At 56.7% G+C, this 13,100-nt stretch overlaps 1 long non-coding RNA gene across 1 annotated transcript; it reads right to left on the minus strand.

Annotated features, from left to right (window-relative positions):
- Positions 1-706: 706 nt before the first annotated feature.
- On the minus strand, positions 707-12,866 carry LOC118889686. Its single transcript, XR_005018597.1, has 3 exons — positions 12,855-12,866; positions 5,989-5,990; positions 707-796 (listed from the first exon to the last, which is right to left on the minus strand). It is a non-coding gene; the product is annotated as an uncharacterized LOC118889686 (long non-coding RNA).
- Positions 12,867-13,100: the final 234 nt, after the last annotated feature.

The following is a 13,100-nucleotide window of genomic DNA, read 5'->3' on the forward strand; positions in this document are numbered from 1 at the left end:
TGCCTTGTGATCAAGCGGGATTTATTCCAGGAATGCATGATGGGTTTTATTTAAAAACCCATACACGACTGCCTGCTCTGAAAAGCCATCTTTGCATTGTTGCCGTGGCCGGCTCCCCGCTCGCCGCCGCGGACTCCAGCAGCTCTATCGCCAGAGTCGTGGAACCCCCGCTGTCTTCTTAATCCGCTGCGTGGGATCACCGGCGTGGCCCATCATGTCGGCCGTGGACACCAGTTCCGAAATCCCCACCAAGGACTTAGAAGAAGGAAGTTGTGGAGGAGGCGGAGAAAGGGAGAGATGCACCTGCTCATGGAAATGCTAGTGAGGAAAATGGGGAGCAGGAGGCCGACAACGAGGTAGATGAAGAAGAGGAGGGGGAGGGGGAGGGGGAGGGGGCGGAGGGGGAGGGGGAGGAAGGTGACGGGGAGGAGGAGGATGGAGATGAAGATGAGGAGGCCGAGGCAGCTACACGCCGACGGGCAGCTGAAGACGAGGAGGACGACAATGTTGACACCGAGAAGCAGGAGACCGACGAGGAGGGCTGGACAGCAAAAAAGGAGAAGCTAAACTTAAAGGGCCACGTGACCCAGTCACCCTCCACTTCCTGTCGCGGAAGCTAAACGTGGTCCCCTTCGAGGAGAGTCCCGCCCGCCCACTGCGGCAGCGCCACCCGCAGGTGACACGTGGTCCCGGCCACCCAGCCAGAACCACAACGCGAATTTGCAACAGGGGAGGAAAAAAGAACCACAACTTCCAAGGCCCTGCTTTGTTTTCTTAAAGTACTTTAAAGAGGAAACTTTCTTTGTATTTTTTATCTACACTTTATATTTTTGTACATATTGTTAGGGGGTCAGCCATTTTTAAGGATCTCGGAAAACCAAACCAGCCTTCGGAGCGTTCTCTGTCCTACTTCTGCCTTTACTTGTGGTGTGACCATGTTCATTATCATCTCAAAGGTGAAAAAAAAACTTGTAAAAAAAGCAAAAACAACAACAACAAAAAATCTTATTCCGAGCATTCCAGTAACTTTTTTTGCGTATGTTCTTAGCTGTACGATAAGTAGTTGGTTTGTGTGAGATGGTTGAAAAGGCCAAAGATAAAAGGTTTCTTTTTTTCCCTTTTTTTGTCTATGAAGTTGCCGTTTATTTTTTGGGGGCCTGTTTGATGCATGTGTGGAACAATGTCGTCCAACAATAAACCGGAATTTTATTTTGCTGAGTTCTAACAACAACAAAAAATTAAATAAATAAAAAAATAAAAACCCATACACTATAATTCACTTTGTTCACGACAAGGAAGGAGCCACTATATGATCATCTCAACAGGAATGGAAAAGCATTTGACAAAATTCAACACCTATTCAGGATAAAATGAAAACCTCTGGAAGCTGAAAAGAGGAAGAAATTTCTTCAATCTGATACAGGACATCTACTAAAAACCTAGAGCTAATAAGCGTCATTCCTACTAGTGAAATCAGTTGGGCATTTTCCCCTGAAGTCCAAAACACAATTGTTCATCATTGTACTGAAAGTTCTATCAGGGAAATAAGGCACAGAAAAGAAAGAAAAGCCATACAGTTTGTAAAGAAGTAAAATGCTGTTTAATCACAGATAATAATTTTTTTACATAGAAAATTATAAAGAATTTGAGAAAAAATTACTAGAACTAATCAGCAAATTTTGTAAGATGCAGAATTCAATGTCAATATACAAAAATTAGTTTATTACCATATATTTTCTACTTGCAATAGGAAAATGACTTTTAAATAGCAGTTCCATTTATAATATTAAAAATTAAATAGGTTAGGGATTCACTGAAAATTATACAAGACCTCTACACAGTAAACTGAAAAATAGTGCTATTTTTATTTTTAAAAAATCTTTGACAGAACTTAAAGAAAACCTAAATAAATGGGAAGATATAATGAGACCATAGATTGGAAGACTTGATGTTGTTAGGAGGTCAATTCTCCCCAGAGAACTACAGATTTAATGCCATCCCAATCAAAATCCCAGAAGCATTTTTGTAGAAATTGTCAAGTTAATCTTACAATTTATTTGGAAGTACAAAGGATCAAGAATAGGAAAAGAAATTCTGAAAGAGAAGAATAAAGTTGGAGGAGTACACTGATTTCAAAATTTCTATAAAGCTGCAGTAACTGACTGTAATGTATTTTGGCGTAAATATAGACAAATTATTCAATGGGACAAAATTGAAAGTCCTGAAATAGACCCATATTTACATGATCAATTGATTTTTGAATAACATATCCCAGCAATTCAATGTGGAAAGGAAAGTATTATCAACATATGATGTTGAACCATCTGGATAAATATACGGAAAAAAATGAGCCTCCATCCCTTGGTTGCATCACGTACAGAAATTATTTTGAGATGGATTATACATGTAGGAGCTAAAGGTATAGAGCTTCTAGGAGAAAACACGAGAATGGTTTCATGAGTTTGGAGAGGCAAAGCTTCCTTAAACAGAAGACCAAAAAAACAATAACCCTAAAAGAAAAAAAAAGTTAAATTTGGCTTCAGCAAAAATAAAAACTTCTGGTCTTCACAAGATGTAATTAGGAAACTAAAAAAGGCAAGGTACACACTAGGAGAAAACATTTGCAATTCACATATCTGTCAAAGGACTTACTTGTATCCAGAATATATGAAGATGCCCCACAAATCACTAATAAAAAGGCAAAGAACAATAAAATAGACAAAATACTTTAACAGACAATTCAGCAAACACGAAATGCAAATGATCAGGGACAACAGGAAAAGGTGCCCAACACCCTGGTCATCAGGTGGTTCAAACAAAAACCACGAGTATGTGAGATGTCACTTCATATCCACTAGGATAACTGAAAATAAAAAGACTGATAGTACTAAGTGCTGTTGAAGATAAGGAGAACCACAGCTCTCCACGCTGCTGGTGGGAGGGAAAACTGGAAACTACTTTAGAAAACAGTTTGGCAGTTTCTCATAAAGTTAAACATGGACCTACCCTCTGACTCAGCTGGTCCTCTCCTAGATATTTCTCCTTACCCAAGAGAAGTGAAAACACATGCCTACAAGCAGACTTGTGTGAGAATGTATATAGCAGCCTTACTCATAACAGCCAACCTCTGGAAACTGCCCAGGTGTCCATCAACAGGAGGAGGGATAAACAAACGGTGACATGTGCACACAGTGGAACTGCACTCGGCGGTAGGAGTGAATCAACGCGTGACACATGCCACAACATGGATGTGTCTCATAACTGTCGTGTCCAGAGGAGCCAGAAACAGAAGAGCATGTTGTACCCTTCCATTTAAGTCACGTTCAAGAACAGACAACACCAGACAGGATGATAGAAATCAGAACAGGGATTGCCTAAGGGTTGGGGACTTACTGGAGATGGCACAAGAGAACGTTTGGGGTTGATGGAAATGTCTTGTATCTTGATTGGGGTGATGACTACATGGGTATATATGTCCATCAAAACTCATCAAATCTTGCCCTTAAGATCTGCATTGCACTGGATGTAAATTCTTTCTCTCCTGTTTCCTTCCCGTTCTACCTCTTCTTCCTTCCCTCCTTCTCCTTCTCCTTCTCCTTCTTCCTCTTCCTCTTCCTCTCCTTCTTCTTCTCCTCCTCCTCCTCCTCCTTCTTCTTCTTCTTCTTCTCCTTCTCCTTCTCCTTCTTCCTCTTCCTCTTCCTCTCCTTCTTCTTCTTCTCCTCCTCCTTCTTCTTCTTCTTCTTCTCCTTCTCCTTCTTCTTCTTCTTCTTCTTCTCTCTCACACACATCCTGAAAACAAATATTGAACTCCAGTTAGCAGGTTTTTCCTCCTCAGTTTCATTTCTGAAACTATTTTCTGTCTATTCTAGGCTTGAGAAAAAGAATAAATATATTAGAGATCTTGTGGGCCAAGTTTCTCGCCTTTGGAGTGCAAACCATAGTTAAGGAAAGTCATCTGCAGTGTGGCACTGGAATGCAGTTGTCAGCTATGGACTCCCAATGAGGTGTACAGATACAGGCTTGTGTTCTATATGCCCCACGTGGAAAAGCTCATTAACTGGCCCTGTCTACAGAGAGGGCCTAAGAGCAATGACTCCCCAGCAGTGCTGAGCACACTCAGGGCCCATACCTTGGCTTCTAAATACCATCTCCACTAAAAGAAACCAGGACTCCTTGTATGGCTATTTCCAGGGAAAGTGAAGATGAGCCAGAAAGTAAGGAAGTGCTCTACGTATGAGCAGGGCATGTCAGAAAGGACACTGGAGGTAGCTTAAAGGGACTCCCACTGGCCAAACTGGGGACAATTCAACCACTTAAATAAGGAATGATTATAACAGATAGCCGAATAAATGAAGATTTTTTTGAGTCCAACTAATATAAACGAAAAATGAATAGATGAATGCCTTGCAGTGGAAAGCCAACTAATAAATGCAGGAATAGTGATAGAGTTAGACGGTCATGCAAACAAACAAATGAAAAAGAAGAAGGAAATGCATCAAATTGGGGTCTTTCTGAGTGACAGGTTTGAATGTGAATTTTCTTGATTCTCAGCCAGAATTTCCAAATTTCTTCAATAGCATGTAGAGCTTTTCTAATCAGACAAAATAAATGTTAGTCAAATCAAATTTTAAAGTAAATATGAATCAATAGGATCAGGAGGAAAAACTGTGCCCCTGTCCCTGTTTTCTCTAACATGGGCAGATGTGTGGCTTTTCACGACAGTTGGCTCAGCCGCCAGCTTGTGGGAGGAATGTGGTCTGAGGCGAGGGCACCCATCTCTAGGAGGGCCCATGCTGAAAAGAAAGGCTATAGGCCCGGTTTTGGAAGACCTGGGCCCACATCTCACTTCTGTTCACCAGGTGGCCCATCACCTCCCTGACCCTCAGACGCTTTGTCTGTGAAATGGAGATGAACCTCATAGCTACCTCCCGGTATCCATGGAGATGAGAGGAGATGGTGCGTGTGGAAGCACACCTCTGCCATGTACCCTGGGCTCCACGTCTTTCAGGGCAATGGAGCCCCTGCAAGGCCTTTAAAACACCAATTCCCAGGCCACAGTCAGAGAGTCACTCAGGAGTCTGCTGAGGGGCCCAGGAGGCCATATTTAAGGTACAGCTGGGCAGGGGAGCTTGAAGGCACCTCTTCTGACCTGCCCAGGAAGGCCAGGGCCCAGTGCGCCCTGACCAAGAGCCCAGCACCCTCCCAGAACCTGAAAGTGGGTCTCCCTGCCCCCAGCTCCTGGCCCCCCATCTACCCCCAGGGCCTGCAGACCTCTCAGCTGTGTTTAGGTCAGAGCTTCTCAGCTTCCACTCCTCCATCCACTGGCCGCAGAGCCCAGAATTTGGGCCCAGCATCCCCCGAACACAGGACTTCTGGTTCTGCGTCCAGAGCAAGGGGGCAGGCGGATGAGCACGCAGCCCCTCGGTGCAGGAAGCCCTCTCTCCCGCCTGTGCAGGTGGGGAGTGTGCAGAGCTGGGTCGCCAGGCCAAGCCTGCAGGGACCCACGGCCTTGCAGAGGACAGGCTCCGCGTCCAGAAAGAAGCCTTTGTGATGAGGAATCACAGTTCCTGGAACGAGGGGCTCTAGCAGGTCCGTCACGTGCCATCTCCCTGGATTCGACCAAGAGCGTCCACTGACTTGGGGGATCCGGAATATTGACACAGAAGCACAGGGGACGAGTCAGTACTCTGCTTTCAATGTCCTAAAGGGGTTACAGGGACTTCCCTGGTGGTCCATTGGTTAGGACTCCGCACTTCCACTGCAGGTGGCACAGGTCCAATCCCTGGTTGGGGAACTAAGATTCTGCATTCCACGTGGCACAGCCTAAAAAAAAATTTTTTTTAATAAAATAAAATAAATTAGAAAAGGGGAGTTGGCTACAGAGAGACAAGGGTCATGAAAGCCAGGCTGCACCTACCCACACCTGGCCCGGTAGCCTCAGACCACAGGCAGAGGGCCAGGGCGCGGTGTGCAGGTTGCGCACTGCACAACTTGGAAGGGTCTGTTGAGCAGCCTGTGGGCTGTCATGACAGCCTGGTGGTGGTACTGGGCTCTGAGCCACAGCACGGGGAGGAGGCAGTGAGGACACCATCAGGGAAGTGTGCGCCAGAGCAAGGAACTGAGGATCCTTCCACGGTGAGGACACAGTGCTGGGAGGGACCGTTCCCCTGGGTCTTGGCTAAAACTGGTGAGGCCACCTGAGGGAGCCCCTGAGAGGGAGAACCAGACACCCCAGTGTCGGCTTGGCCGGAAGTGGTCCAGCAACGGGGGCTGAGGTGGGGTTTGTGGTGAAAGGTCCCCTGAAAGCTCGGACACTAACCCCGACCTTGGGGCTTCTGACAGGTGCCTGGAGGGAGCGTGTTGGACGAACTGCTTCTTGGGGGGTGAACTGCGGTGGAGAGGCAGGTAGGCATTACTAAGAGGGACCCCGTGCTGTAGCAGCCACAGGATTGGACACTCGGGGGAGGAGAGCCCCAGAAACCCAGACGCAGCATGGGTGGGGTCAGGGCGCTGGGGGGAGGTTCGCACCTCCGCCGGCCCTGCTGCTTCACGTCCGCAGGGCCCCGCCTGTGCCCCCAGGATCAGGGGCGCCCAGCGTATTCAGGCGCCGGTACCATCTCCTGACCTGCCGCCGCCTGATGGCCGGTGGGTGGCTGTTCTACAGCAAAGGCCTCCCGGAGCAGCCGGCGGCCCCCGAGGTGGACCTGGAGCCCCGGGGACGGGCAGCTGGGCGCTGCGGCAGTGAGCTGTTTACAGGTGAGTCTGCAGGCCTGCCCCAAGCTCCCCAGGGTGGGGCGGCTGGGAGGGGAGCTGGCAAGCAGCGACGGGGTCCCCAGCTTGGAAGGAGGGCGTAGGTGGGCTGGCTGGACGTCAGAGGGAAGAGGAGGGCCCGGGTGTGTCTGAGCCACCCCCCCACCAACCGTGACTGTTTCCTCGTCTGTAAATTGCCCAGAGACGCCTGGCTGGCCTGCAGGCCTGGGGCAGGAAGCCCTCGGCCACCGAGGCTCGTGGCTGCCACCTGGTCCCGGAGACGTCCGGTCTCCCGTGGGTTCACCCGAGCACGCTGCATTCCTGCTGATGTGTCGGCTGACCTGCCGGCCCTCTCTTGTGGGTCACGCGGACTGCCCACCTTCAGTGTCAGCCGGGCCGAGGTGCCCGGGAGCCGCCGAGCCGCCGGGCCCTTGGGGTCCAGCCCGCTCCCGAGCACACCTACCGCGCAGGTACAGCCAGGGTCCCCCTGCGCGCACTCCCGCCAGGCGGGGCATCAGGGGAATCCGCGTGCCTCCCGCCTCCGACTGCTGTCCTGATCTTGAGCCATTTTATTCCACTCAATAAGTCTCTTTGTTAAACGTGTGGATGAGTGGATCTCACCTGCGTGTCTCAGGAACCCTCCTGTTCTGTGTCCCCTCCCCGTCCACCTGCCCCTCCATGCGGCCTCTGAGATGCTGCGCTGCCGGGTCCACAGTGGCCCCCGGCCCCGTCCGCCTCCCTGCCCACATCAGGGCAGCCTCTGGTGTCTGACTGCCCACCACGTCTCCGCGGCCCCCAAATTAAAAGATCCACCAGCACAGGGAGCCCCAGCCACGGCCGCCCGGACACTCTGCTTTTCCACAGGCAGGGAAAACCATTAACTGCCATTTCGTGGGGTCCTTTGAAGTGGAACAATTCTCCAAGAGGAAATTATGCGCAGGAAAGAGTCGCGAAATGTCCAGCCCTTTGGAGCAATAACGTGATAGCACTGTCAAGATGCTCGTCAGAACCCAACAGATCACTTAATTGCTGAGAGCCGGCGAGCACAGGAAGCAGATGTGTGCGCGTGATTGGGGAACAGGAGGCCCGAGGCGTGTCTGCTAATGGCTGAGGTCCCGGGGTGGCCTGTGCAGAGGGGGGAGGACCCGGGCTATCAGGAGGGCTGAGACCTGTCCTCTGACATCCTGCTCAAGGACCATCCCCGGAACGCCATAAAATTTTATTGAGTGAACTGGCGGAGTTTGGCTGGAGCAAGTGGCAGCCCTGGGGGACACTGTGGCAGTCCTCCTAGCTCCCAAGCTCTGGTAGGAGGCACGTGAGCAGACCTGCTCCTCTAGGACAAACTGGAACTTTTGTAGCATGAGGTAAGGCTGCAGGGCCGGTGTGGCCTTGCTGGGTGTGGGGTGGGAGGGGCGTGGAGCCGGCCCGGGCCCAGCATCTCCTTCCTCTGACACCAGCGTGCAGCTCCCTTGGTGACCAGGCTGCCGTGCTGTCACGTGACTGCCTTACATGCAGCTCACTAGCAAAGCTGGGTCCACTCCACCCCCCAAAGTACTGGATTCGGAGTGTCTGTGGGTCGGAGCCGAGGGGCAAGCAGGTGTGCAGACATAAACGGGGCCCCGAGGTGATCCCACAGCCTCCCTCCAGCGCCGGCTCCGCTCTGAAGGGCAGCCCAGGGACCCCGAGCCCAGGGCCTGAGCAGCCCCCGGGGAACCTGGCCGCAGCACTTGTCACAGCGTCCTGCTCTGTCCCAGCACCGTCAGGAGACAGGAAGGCAGCTCTGGAGGGGCCAGTCGTGCTGCCCCCCGAGCGCCGTCCTGGGACCCACAGCTCCGCGTCCTCCACCCTCCCCACTTCCCTCCCCCTCCCCCATGTCCTCCCCCTCCTCCTCCCCCTCCTCCACCCCCTCCTCCCCCTCCTCCCCCTCCTCCCCCTCCCCCTCCTCCCCCTCCCCCTCCTCCCCCTCCTCCCCCTCCTCCCCCTCCTCCTCTCCTCCCCCTCCTCCTCCTCCCCCTCCGCCTCCTCCTCCCCCTCCTCCTCCTCCTCACCCTCCTCCTCACCCTCCTCCGCCTCCTCCTCACCCTCCTCCCTCTCCTCCTCCTCCCCTCCTCCTCCTCCACCTCTTCCCCTCCCCCTCCTCCCCCTTCTCCCCCTCCTCCCCCTCCTCCTCCTCCCCCTCCTCCCCCTCCTCCCCCTCCTCCCCCCTCCCCTCCCCCTCCTCCCCCTCCCCTCCCCCTCCTCCTCCTCTCCTCCCCCTCCTCCCCCTCCTCCCCCTCCTCCCCCTCCTCCCCCTCCTCCCCCTCCTCCCCCTCCTCCCCTCCTCCTCCTCTCCTCCTCCTCTTCCTCCTCTTCCTCCTCTTCCTACCCCTCCTCCTCCACCTCTTCCCCCTCTTTCTCCCCCTCCTCCACCTCTTCCCCCTCCTTCTCCCCCTCCTCCTCCTCCCCCTCCTCCTCCTCCCCCTCCTCCTCCCCCTCCTCCTCCCCCTCCTCCCCCCGCCCTCCTCCTCCCTTCCCTCCTCCTCCAATTCCCAGGCTTCAGGCAAGGACTCGGCCTTCCCTTGTCAGGAAGGCTGCTCTGCCTGTCCCTGTCCGTCCCCTGTCCGCCCACCCAGGCCTCTGCCCAAGTGCCCCTGCCCCTCACCTGCTGGGTCACCATCACCTCCCCCAGGTGGCTCGTGGGCCCAAGCCCCCGGCGTTCTCTAGCTGAGGCCCGGCACCTCCCCCCCCCGGGCCTCCTCTCCGACCCCTGTCCATCCCGCCTAGTGCTGCTTCTTTCTGGCTGCGGCCTGCTGTCGCCCTGACACCCGAGGACGGGCTCTGACGGCCCGTCTCAGGCTGCACGCGGAAGAGGGGTTGGGCTACACAGCCTGGATCCCCTTGACCAACAACCTGGGTGGCCGGGGATCAGGGCAGGAGGCTGGGGGCTCAGGAAGACACTCCCGGGGGTGGGGGCAGAGGGAGGAGAGCCTTGGGAGAGGCCTGAGGGAGAGAGCCCGAGGCCCAGCCCGAGCGCAGGGCCGGGGGTGACGGGGGCGGCGTGGGGGAGCCGATAGGGGAACTGAGGGTTCCTCTGTGAGACCCAGGGTATCCGGAGCACCGCGGGAGCTGGGGGGCATCTGAGGCCACAGGCAGAGGGGTGGTGGCCGCAGTGGCGGCCTGGGAGCCCCTGAAGGTTCTGGCAGGGAGGGCAGGCAGCCCCTGGAGGCCAGCCTGGAGGGTCAGATGAGCAGGTGGCCAGGGGTCCCACGCGGCGTCCACGTGCTGCAGCCCTCACCCCTCCCGAGAGCATCTGCGGGAGCTCAGCTCAGGACGCAGATGCCAGAAAGTGCTGTTTCAAGGTTTAAGAGGCTAAAGAGTGGCTGCCGCTCTCTGCCACGGCCGGCGGTGGGAGGGACAGGCTTGGGGCACCCACAGCCGGGGTGCCACCCCTCCCCCGCTCTGCACCCATGAGGGGCAGCAGCGCCGGCCGGCCGGCCTCATCTTCCTCTTCTCTGGAGCGGGGGCGGGGCTGCGTCTTGCCTGCTCTCAGCAGCTGCACTCCAGCTGGACGGCAGCTAAGCCCCCGCCGGCCTGCGCCCAGCCCAGGCGCCCTGGCCTCCCCGCTCAGCACCCCTCGGGGCTCCAGCATCCTTCCTCAGCCTCCCCAGCGGCCACCCTCCCAGGCCCCCTCGCCCCACGCCTGAGGATGTGCCCAGACCAGAGTTCCTGGCTGCAAGCTGGATGCCCCCAGCACGCCCAGGGCCTCCCCAAGGAGCTCGACCCAGCAGGCACGGCAGCCGTGGCCTCACCATTTCTCAGACAAGACCCTCCCTGGGTAACATCCCCGGGAGGGGCCACACAAGCCCCCGCTCCCCCCAAGCCACATACCTGAAGCCCAGACACATTCAGAACCAGAGTGTCCTGCGGCAGGGGGACCGCAGGGACCGCAGGTCCACCCCGCCCAGAGCAGGAACCCTGCGGCCCTGACACAGGGTCCAGTCTGTGTCTTGGGGAACAGCGCAGGTGGTCTCCGTGGCCTGGTGGGACACTGGGCCCCCGCATGTGCACATGTGGGCCCGATGGCTCCTTCTGTGCCCAAGGGCTGTGGTCAGGGATTGGGCCTGCGGTGGGCAAGTGGGTGACCAGGACCTGCAGGGTTGATGGGACATAAAGCGGCCTTAGGCGCTCCACTCCCCCACCTCTGACAGCCCCTCCCTGCACAGGCACCGAATCCTCTTGTTCCTGGGGGGTGGGGGTCGAGAAAGGTTTACCCCTCAGCCCACCCTCGGTGTTGGGGGAGCCACCCTGGACACAGCCTCAGCTCCCAGGAGGCCGTGGAGAGGGGACGGGAGCCTGAGGCTAGAGATAGAGACCCGACTGGGGTTAAGCTCCACAGCACCCCCGGCAACTCAGACACCAGCTGTGAAATGGGAGGAGAGGCCTGCCTCTCAGGACACTGCAAGGGCCACCCAAGATGTGTCGGGGGCAAGAGGCCCTACCCAGGCTCCAATCACGCACCACCTTCCCTCCCCTGCTCGGCCTCTGGGCCTCGGTTTCCCCAGCTGCAGAATGGGGGTGCAGTGCCCAGCTTGGGGGAGGTGGAGAGCTGGTGTGTGCACGCCCGCGAGTGAAGGGCCTGGCCCTGGGAAATGGCTGGACCGTCTCCCCCAGACCATCCCCCCGTCTCAGACAGAGGTCAGCAGTGCGTGCCAGGTCCAAACATCCTGGATGCCGGGTCAAGCAGCGCCCTCCTGCCAAGCAGGCGAGCCCGGGTCAGAGTGCTGTGCATTCCCAGGGAACTGACTAGGGTCGCTGTCACCCCAGAGGTCACGTGGTGGTGTTCTCAGGTTCTGCCCCCAAAGTGACTGTGCACCCAGGACACACCCTCCTCAGGCTCCCAGAGCCCAGGGTCTGCCTTTCCTTCACACTCAGCCTCTACTCCCTCCTCCTGGAAGCCTTCCCTGTTTTCCCAGGTTTCGCTTCCCAGACACATCAAGGGAGCCCAGCCAGACCGAGGGTGAGGCCAATCCTGGGCGCTCAGGCCAGGTGTGTGGGTGGGGACTCGGGTGCAGACAGAGGGGGTCTCAGATGAGCGTGGGAGGACCCCAGCTCTGACAGTCTCCAGGACGTGACTCTCCTGGCCTCAGCTTCCTTGTCTGTGAGCCTGGGGACTTGTAGGTTGTACCTGCTGCGGAGCCGGGATGGAGGTGGGAGCAGGGGTGCCACGGTGCCAGCCTCTGCCTGGGCCGGGGGGTTAGGGGAGACAGGAGTGCCCGTCCTGCCCCAGCCTGCCCGCCCCCTCGGGCCCGTGAGCAGCGCTTCCTGCTGCCCCAGGTGCTGTGCTCCCACCTCTGACGGGGGCCGGGTTGGGTGCACGAGGCTCCAGACATCTTCAGAGAGCGGCACGAGAACAGGAATCGCCTTTTACAAGCATCTCTGGGGAAAATTCCAGAGGGACACCAGTGTTCCTCCAAGGCGTGGGCTTCCACACACAGCCCAGGAGATGGGGACGTGAAAGTGCCGCCTGCCCCAGAGCGCGCAGACCCCAGCCCTCCTGACGCGCAGCCCGGTGACGCCCTTCCCGGGGGACCGTTAACCTGGGTTGGAGGGGGCGGCCGATGCAGCCAGTGCCTGCTGGGGCACCTGGCACCTCTGGTCAGGTGATTCCCCCTCCAGCTGGGGCCCAGGGGGGGCTCACCTCCCAGGGGGCACTGCGGATACAGCAGCCAGCGGGCACGGCTGCAGAGCTGACCTCACAGCGCAGACAGCCTTGACCCGGGCTCCGACGTGGACACCCCGAGTGTCACCAGAGGCCCCCGTGGACCCCTCCTGGGGGAGGGGCTCAGCCTGGTGCGGTTCTTGCACACGCAGGCAGGGAGGGCGGTCCCTGGGCCAGACCTCAGCCTAAGGGTGGGAGCTGGGCGGGAGCAGAGAAGGTGTTTGGGCTGCCCTGTGCCAGGGCCAGAGCCAAGAACAGCGGGTCCCCATGCAGTGAGAGCAAACATCAGGCCGGCCCGGCCCTGATGCCACGCAGGCCCCTGCTCTGTGGGGTCTCTGGGGAGGGGAGCAGGGCCTGCCTGGAGCCCTACTGTGGCCAGGTGGCCAGAGAGACCTGGAGCCAGGACAGAACCAAAGCTCCTGGGAGTCCTGGGGTCACCGAGCCCTGGGACGTCCCCAGAGGTGCTCCGGCCAGCCCTTCACCCACAGTGGGGAGGCCAGGCCTGGAGAGGGACGGGGTTTGCCAAGAACAGGGAGATGGAAACGGCTGCTCAAACCTCCCTACCCTGAGGCAGCTGAGGGGGAGGGGGCTACAGGGAAGGTCTCTCTGAGGCTGGCAAGCCCTCCCTGCTGCCTGTCTGTCTGCCAGCGTC

Source organism: Balaenoptera musculus, chromosome 2 (genome assembly GCF_009873245.2).
Source record: "Balaenoptera musculus isolate JJ_BM4_2016_0621 chromosome 2, mBalMus1.pri.v3, whole genome shotgun sequence".
In the NCBI taxonomy this organism is placed as follows: domain Eukaryota; kingdom Metazoa; phylum Chordata; class Mammalia; order Artiodactyla; family Balaenopteridae; genus Balaenoptera; species Balaenoptera musculus.